This window comes from Cynocephalus volans, chromosome 7 (genome assembly GCF_027409185.1).
Source record: "Cynocephalus volans isolate mCynVol1 chromosome 7, mCynVol1.pri, whole genome shotgun sequence".
NCBI classification, from domain to species: domain Eukaryota; kingdom Metazoa; phylum Chordata; class Mammalia; order Dermoptera; family Cynocephalidae; genus Cynocephalus; species Cynocephalus volans.
Window position 1 is genome coordinate 14,359,922 of NC_084466.1, and position 8,171 is coordinate 14,368,092.

An 8,171-nucleotide genomic window follows, 5' to 3' on the forward strand; every position below is an offset into this window, starting at 1 on the left:
TTACAAAACATAATCATTCTTTGTGTCCATTAACCAGTTTCTGCAGTTCTAAAGAATGTCTAGTGATAAACCTGTCACAGAAACACGTGTGCATGTGCAAAGCAGGACGTACATGAAGGATGTGAAGGGATTTCTGATGGGTTTTAGAAAATCCTTGGAAACAGTTCTTATCTGCGACAAGCAAGCATGAGCCCCCTTCCTCGTGCCTTTCCCGGCCCTGTTTTGTCTGGGTCTGACAGAAAGTGATTCATTGGCTTTCACACAACCCACTCCTTTGTGCCTTACACCTTTCTCTAAATTGCATGCTGATCCGTGGATAGCCCAATAACACACTTCAACATGGGCTGGGGAGAGCTGGGGGAAGCCCCTGGAATGGAAATGCTTTCACTGGACATAGCAGGACTTCGTAGCTCATATCTGAAATCCAGAGTATTTTGAGAAGTGTTTATGATGTACATACGAGTATTTTTCAGGTTGGCCTATTGTTGTCTTGCTTCCACATGCCCACAATTTTTTTTTTTTTTCATTTTGTGAATGATCTTTCAGGGCACTAAAATATTTATATTGAAGTCTCTTTTAGACTTTATAAAATTGCTTTAATAAACGTTATGTTCAAGTTTGATTTGGGTTGACTACTTTAGCCATAGATTTTGTCCTGCATCGTGGAATTTTTTTTTGTAGCCTCTTTTTTTTTTTTTTTAATGACAAACAAGAGTGGTTAACCTTTATGGGACACTGAATATGTGCAGACAGCGTGCTAAGCACTCTCCTGAATTAAGTTTACAAGCATGCAGTCCTTGCGACAGCTCTGTAATATGGATTACATTCCACAGAGGAGAAAACAGGCACAGAGAGACCAAGTGACCTGCCCACGGCCACACCCACGGTCTGGCTCCAGAGCCCAGGCTGTAGCCAGTACACAGACCTGCCACTCACTGCCAATGTTTAATGGACGGTGAGGATTAGTTCCATTTTAATCCTTATAACAACACTAAGGAAGGGTTTATTACTCCCATTTTAGAGATAAGGAAACTGAGGAATAGCCAGCTTCAGTAACTTGCTTGAGGCCATATACCCAGCAACTGGCTGAGCCAGAACTTGAACCCAAGTACGTCTGAGCAAAGACAAAGACCTGCCTCTTAACCACTAGGCTGTACTGTCTCCTTTCTCACACAAAAAGCAAATGCGTGATGGCTGAGGCCATGTAAAGTGGGCAAGGGCAAGGCAAAGTGGGGCTGGAGGGCCTCAGAAGGGTGACTGGCTCCTTGAAACCCAGGATGGAGCTGCAGGGCCGGCCTGGATGGATAAGGGGGCGCATCAGGGAGGAGAGGCTGGAAAACTCTGCTCTCGCAGGACTAACCAGAAGCCATGAAGCATGTTTACCTTCTTAGACGGAGTCAGGGCCTCCTATGAGGATGTCATTAGCCACCCCCTCCCAACCTGGTTTGCAAATGCCAGTGGGAGTTTCAGTGGGTGACTCCTCCAGCAAGGTCATGGTGATTAGCTCTGATGTCACCATGCAGAGGGGCAGCTGCTTGGGGGCAGAGTGAGCGAGAGCCGCAGGAGGAGTGGCTGGTGGCAGGGCCGGAGAGGAAAGGAAGGCAGCGAAGTCCCTGGGCCTACAGCAAGGGCAGCAGAGAATGTGCAGGCTCTTTTATTTATTTTTAAAATTGTGATAAAATACACATAAGATACAATTACCATTTTAACCACTTGTAAGTGTCCAGTTCAGTGGCATTAAGAACATTCACACTGTTGGGCAACCTCCCTACCACCGGTCTCCAAAGCTCTTTTCATCTTCCCGAATGGAACTCTATGCTCATGAAACTCCCTATGTCCCCTCATCCCAGAGCCACCAGCGTGGGAGAAGCGAAGGAACATTTCTCTCTGCACTTGCCTGCATCCTGCGATGTCGCGGGCTTCTGGGCTTTCTAGAGAGTGTCCTGTGCATCAGGGGCTTCTGTCTTAAACCCTGACTGAAGTCAGTAAATGGGAGAGAGCCCGGGCCTGCTGGGCCCCCAGGTTCATTAGCAGGGACATGGCCACCTCCGCCTGTGCAGCCGGAGGAGGCTGGCTTTTCATCTCAGCCTCCCCGCAGCTTCTGGCGATTCAGAGCCACCTGCGTTTTTATTTGATCTAATGTCCAGCTTGTCCTAATGAGACTCCTAGTCTACATGTGTCTAAAGGCACAAAAGGAACAGGAACTGAATCTGGTAGGTTGCTATTCTGGGGCCCCTGGAATAGAGAGCCATGCACTTCTTAGGGCCGAGTGTTCTAGAGGCCCATGTACAGCTCTTCGAGCTTCCTGCTTTCTGAGAATCAGAGGATTGATCCAAACAGATGACAGACTTTGTGCTTGGGAACCGTCCTGTCCTTGGTGATGAGTCAAGACAGGTGTTTCACTTAACAGTTTCCGTTTCATAGGGGGCCCCATCGCCACAGGTAAGAGAGAGAAGGGAGGTTCAGGCCATCTGTCACAGAACCCAGGTTGACCTATGTCCCCAGCTTTGCAGTGGCCAGCCAATGGGATCAAGAGCCCCTTCCCGAAGATGTGCCTTTAGGCACAGTCTACTTCTTAGCCCCCTGCTGCCTCCTGCTGTTCAGCCTGGATTGTAGTCTTCAGTAAGACTGAACTTCAATAAAACTAAACTTCAGTAAGTTATTGGTCTGACTTACTAAGTTCTTGGTTCGGTTCACAAACCTGGAAAGAATTCTTAACAGGTGCTACTCAGAAACTAAAAGTCACAACCCATGTGTGTCCAATAACTATTTACTAAGGACCTGCAGCAGCCATCCCGGGAGAGAGAGCCAGTGTGTGTGTGAGTGTGTGTACGTGTGGGGAGGTGTAGTGTGTGTGTATGTGTGTGTTGTGTGAGTGTGTGCACGTGTGTGGGTGTGTGTGCACATGTGTGTGCATGTGTGTGTTGCGTGTGTGTGCACATGTGTGGGTGTGTGCACATGTGTGTGTTGTGTGTGCACGCGTGTGTTGTGGGTGTGCACGTGTGTGGGTGTGTGGGGGGGTGTGCACATGTGTGTGTTGTGTGTGCATGTATGTGTTGTGTGTGCACACATGTGTGGGTGTGTGTGTGAGTGTGTGCACGTGTGTGTATCCATCTTCCCTAAAGAGCTTACAGGAAAGACAAAACGAGAGAAACATATGAACCCAATAAGATCCAAAATCAGTAGCCGAGGGCAGGGGCTCAGAAACCACGGCAGTGATCAGCGTGGGACAGGAGGAGAAAATGAATGCAGCAGGCTTTCCACACTGGGGTCCAGAAGGTTCCTTCAGGTGAGTGGAGCTCCGTGAGCAAAGAAGCAGCGACTCGGGGGCGAGTTGCCTGCAGGTGGGAGGGGAAGGGGAGAAGCAGACCCACTGCTGGAGCCCCTGGAGCGGGGCGACCACTTACTCCAGGTGGGCTGGGCCAGTGGCAAGACAGCTGGTCTTGGGTGAGAACACAGAAATCGAGCTCTGTGACCTTGGGCAGGCCGCTGCAGGAGCCAGCGTTACTATTTGTACCATGGAGACAGTCCCCGCTTCCCAGGGTCAGTGTGAAGCATTCACGGCACTGAGAGCTGGCCCAGACCCTGTGCTGTTCTGCCAGCACATGCTCCCTGAGCATTGCATGGGCCAGACGCCACCTGGGCACTTGGGATACATCTGAGAACAACCACCACCAAAAAACCCAGACCCTCGCTTTTGTGCATACTTGCACTCTAGCAGCGGCAGATGGACCATAAGCAATAAATGTGGTAAATAAGGAGATGACGGGAAATTCTGTAGTATGGGAGAAGGTATCAGGTGCTATGGGTTAACAAAACAGAGCACCAGGATAGAGGGTGCAATTTTGCAAGGGATGGTCAGAGGACACTTCATGAGAGGTGGCATTTAAGCAACCACTTCAAGGAGGTGAGGGAAGCCATCACAGGGACAGCTGAGGACAGACAGTGCCAGGCAGAGGAACAGCCACTCACAGGCCCAAGGCAGAGCACTCTCCATTCTTCAAGAAGCAGCAAGAGGCCAGCTCACAGGGGTAGGGGGAGCGAGGGCAGTGGTGGTTGGTGGTGGCAGAGACAGAAGGGAGAGCGGATTTCATGGGGGCCTTGCGGGGGCCATTGTGAGGACTTTGGCTTTGGAGAAGTCTCCAGAGGGATTTGAGCAGAGAAATCACAGGAACTGACTGCTACGGTGTCAGTTTCCCTCGAGCTGCTGTCTTAAGCATAAACCAAAAGAGGCCAAGGGTGGAAGCAGTTTCCCAGGTGACCTTCCAGCAGGGTGGCTCAGCCCAGAGGGTGACAGTGAGGTGGCAAGAAGTGGTGGGCTTCCGGGTACACTTCGGAGGTAGATAGAGCCAACAGGATCCTCTGACGGACTGAATGTGGGGGACGAGAGAAGGAAAGGTGCTACTTTCCGCATGGCCTGTTCTGAGGGCTTCTAGTGTTTTACCTTATGTAATACTCTGAGCAGCCCTGGGCGGTGAGCGCCATCAGCACCCCCATGCTGCAGATGAGAAAACTGAGGCACGCTGTCGTTCAGTAACTGGCACGAGATCCAACAACTCTGTAAGTGACGGAGACGAACCCAGGCTTTATTGTGACTCTGTTCTCTCACATTCCAGAAGTGCCCCATGCTAGGGAGGAAATGGAGTCGATGTTGGCTCCCAGCAGAAAGAGAAGTAACTGGAACAGTCTGTGGTTAGAAATAGGAACCACAGCTGGGAAGTAGGAAACTCAAGTTTCCGTCTGTCTTCTTGGTTACCTGGTCTAGGTATAAACTTCCAGTCCATAAACATATCAAGGTTTAACTGCTAAGAAGAGCATGTCCTCTCTCTCCCTCTTTCTCACAGCTCACCTTCATAATTCTCTTATTTGCCTGTCAGGTTTCTTCAGAAAGGACTTGAGGAAGACCTTGAGAGAGAGGCACCCCTGTCTGCAGCCAGAAGGAGCCAGATTCACCAACCCCAGTCCACAATGAGCCACACTCCATTTCAGGAAATAGTTTAGAATCGTGCTCAAAATGCAGGTTGTAGAATCCAATATTTGGTTTTTAAGTCCCTATTTCACCTCTTATGGGCTGTGTGATAATGGGCAAGTCAGTAGAATTCTGAGCCTCAGTTTTCTCATCTGAAATACGGAGGCAGTGGTAGTGTCAACCCCAGAGACATGCTGTAAAGATGTAATGTAAGGGTCCCAAGCATCCGCATTTGCCTGGGACTGAGGGGATTCCTGGGACAGTCCTAGACCAACAGGGATGAGTTGGTCACTCAAATTTAATGAGAATTATATATAGAAAGTGCTTGGGCTTGGTGCAGTGCATGGCATACAATAAGTGCTCTGTAAGTGCTAGCCATTATTTCATTCCTTCAACAGCAGATATTTAGTAAGCACCTACTGTGTAGTAAATGCTGTCTGGGGCACAAAATAAAGCCCTGCTCTGATGGAGTTCACGGGCATTAATGAGTACCCAGACCAAATCCTCAAGGTCCACCTGTGCTTGGATTAATAGCGGAGATGGGGTCTCAATGAAAGGACAAAAGTCAGGCAGGGTTGGGCTCTGGGAGGTGGCTCTTACACTTCTCTCAGCTGTCCCTCAGCAGAAGCCACCAAATAAAGTCACCTCAGTGGCTTCTTTTTTTAAAAAAAAAAGGAAGCCTGAAGCTGGATAGCCTGGGGGCTGGTCAAATGACCACAGGCGTTTTGCCACATGGCTGTGGACAAGCCCAGCTGCCCCAACCTTTCCTTTTGACCAAGTGAGGTCATGGTAAACTGTTTGTCTGGAAGTTCCCCAGCTTGGCCACAAGATGGCAGAAGAGTCCATTCGTGCGAAAATGTGACCACAAAGGCTTCTGTAAACATTTTCTTGGGAATTTTTTTGTGCATGCACATCAGAAGGCCTTGTCAGATACTGTTTATATTTCTAGAAGTTTCAATATTGGGACGGCACAGTGGACTGCTAGTCTGTCCGGTCTCAGGTACAGATTCCAGTAGAGGCCACCGTTCCTCGGTTTGGCTCCAGGCAGCATGGAAGCAACTGGCTTTGCCTGAACTGGGAGAATTCAGGAAAGAAATTCACGCTTAGAAAGCACTTCCTACATGCCAGAGTTTGTATTGGGTTACGTATATCCTCGTCCATTCACTTATTCACTCAACAAGTATTTAGTAAACGTTACTATTTTCCAGGCACTGAGGTAGGCCAGACATTCTAATGAGTAAAGAGTGTGCCGTCAGGTGTTGAGAGGTGCTGGGAAGCGAGATGAACAGGGTACGGGGGTGGAGAACGATGAGGCTGATATTTTAGTCAAAGATGATAAGTGTCTTATCAAGTTCAATATCTCGAAGGTGTTTCTTCTGGAACTTTCTGAAGGACTCCAATCTGGAGGCCTGTTGTACAGCACAATTCCAGAAAAATCCTTTAAAAACTATTTTGGGGTTTTCTTCACCTTTCTACTTTGTCACCTCCTGTATCCTGTAGCTGATGTCGTCTTTCTGGATTTATTCCCCCCTCCCTTTTTTTTTTTAGTGGGGCACTTTTCTGTACTGCCTTCCTGAGATACGGAACATGAGAGGTAGATTTTTTCTAGGGCCTTCCAGGTCTGCAGATGTTTCTATTCTTCCTTCCCATTTGACTGACGTTCACCTGGGCGCAGAATTCCAGTGGGAGGTCATTTTCCCTGGGAATTTCGAAGTATCACTCCACGGCGTTTCGGCTTTCAATGTTGCTATTTGAAAAGCCCAAGCTATTCTGATTTTTGGGTTTTTTTGTATAAAAACATCCTTCTCTCTAGAAGCTTGTAGGATCGTCTCTTGGTTTCTAGTGATTTGAAATTTCATGGTTATATATCTAGTTTGGGCCCGTTTTTATCCATTGTGGTAGATGCTCAGGGGCCTTTTCAAACTGGGAACTCACGTCCTTTGATTCTGGGACATTTTCATGAATTTTTTATTTTTCATTTTCTCCCTTCCATTTCCTCTGCTCTCTCTATAACTCCTGTTATTTAGATGTTAGTCTTCCTTGACCAGCCCTTTAATTTTCTTGTCTTTCTCCCCTACTTCTTTTTTCTTTCTGTTCTACTTTCTTTGGAGATTGCCTCAGCTTATGTTCCAAATTCTCTTTTTTTAAAAAAATTTCTGCCATCATCTCTTTCATCCAAAGGGTCTTTTAAATTATCTGAACTGTTATTGATTATAGTATCCAGCTTGAATTTTGGGATTACAGTATCTTCTCTCATAACTTCTGGAATATTATGTAGATATTTGGAAATTTTCTTCCATGTGTAGTCTCTATTTCCTCCAAGCTGCTTCTTTTTTCTGATTTGCTTGTTTCTTAGCATGTTTTTCAAATGGTGGATTTTATCAAATGTCTTACGATTCCCAGCTGTTTGCTCATATGTAAGGACGGGGTCAGCTGATTGGAATCTCTGTGCACATGACCGTGGTCTTCACCATGGGGAAGGCTGGATGAGCCATTTTATTGCAGAAACCCAGAAGGCGCGTTTTTAGATTTCTTTTCCCTTTAGATGAGCAGGGTCCCCAGAGAAGAGCGTTTCCACTCCCCAGCCTGGAGTGCGAGAGGAGGAGGAAGGTCTTAGCGTTCAGTGTGGAAACTTCATTTAGCCCCTTTGTTTGTCACCTAGAGCCCCACCCCCAATTGTGCCAGATGTCCTGGGCCGTGACCCTTGGTTCCACCCTCTCCAGAAGCTACAGCTGCCTGCTGAGGGGGTGGGAGGGAGAGGTACCTGGCCGTGCAGGGGGGACAGACTGGATGGATGATTCCTACCTGTCGCCCTCCCTCGCGCCTGCTCCTCAGCACCAGGTGCTGCCGGTTCCTGGTTTGTGTAGACGTGTGTGTGTGCATCTGTGTGTGTACAATCTGAGCTGTCTTACAGCTTTCTCTACTGCTAGCTTTGGCTTTGGCTTTCTGAAATCTGCTGCTACCACTCATCTATCTGCTTTTCAGCTTCTGGAATGGTCAATACTGTCTTGTCCCAAATTCTTTTGGGCTTATACATAAAAAAATACATTTCACCGTCTTCACTGTCATTTTAGTGAGTTTAAGGAGGGAGTAGATGTAAATATTTGTGTTTGGTCCTCATCTCTATCCAGAGGTCCTAATGTAAGTTTCTTTTTATTGAGCGTCCTTTCTCCTCATGCTCCTGCCCTCTGCCAGCTTGTCG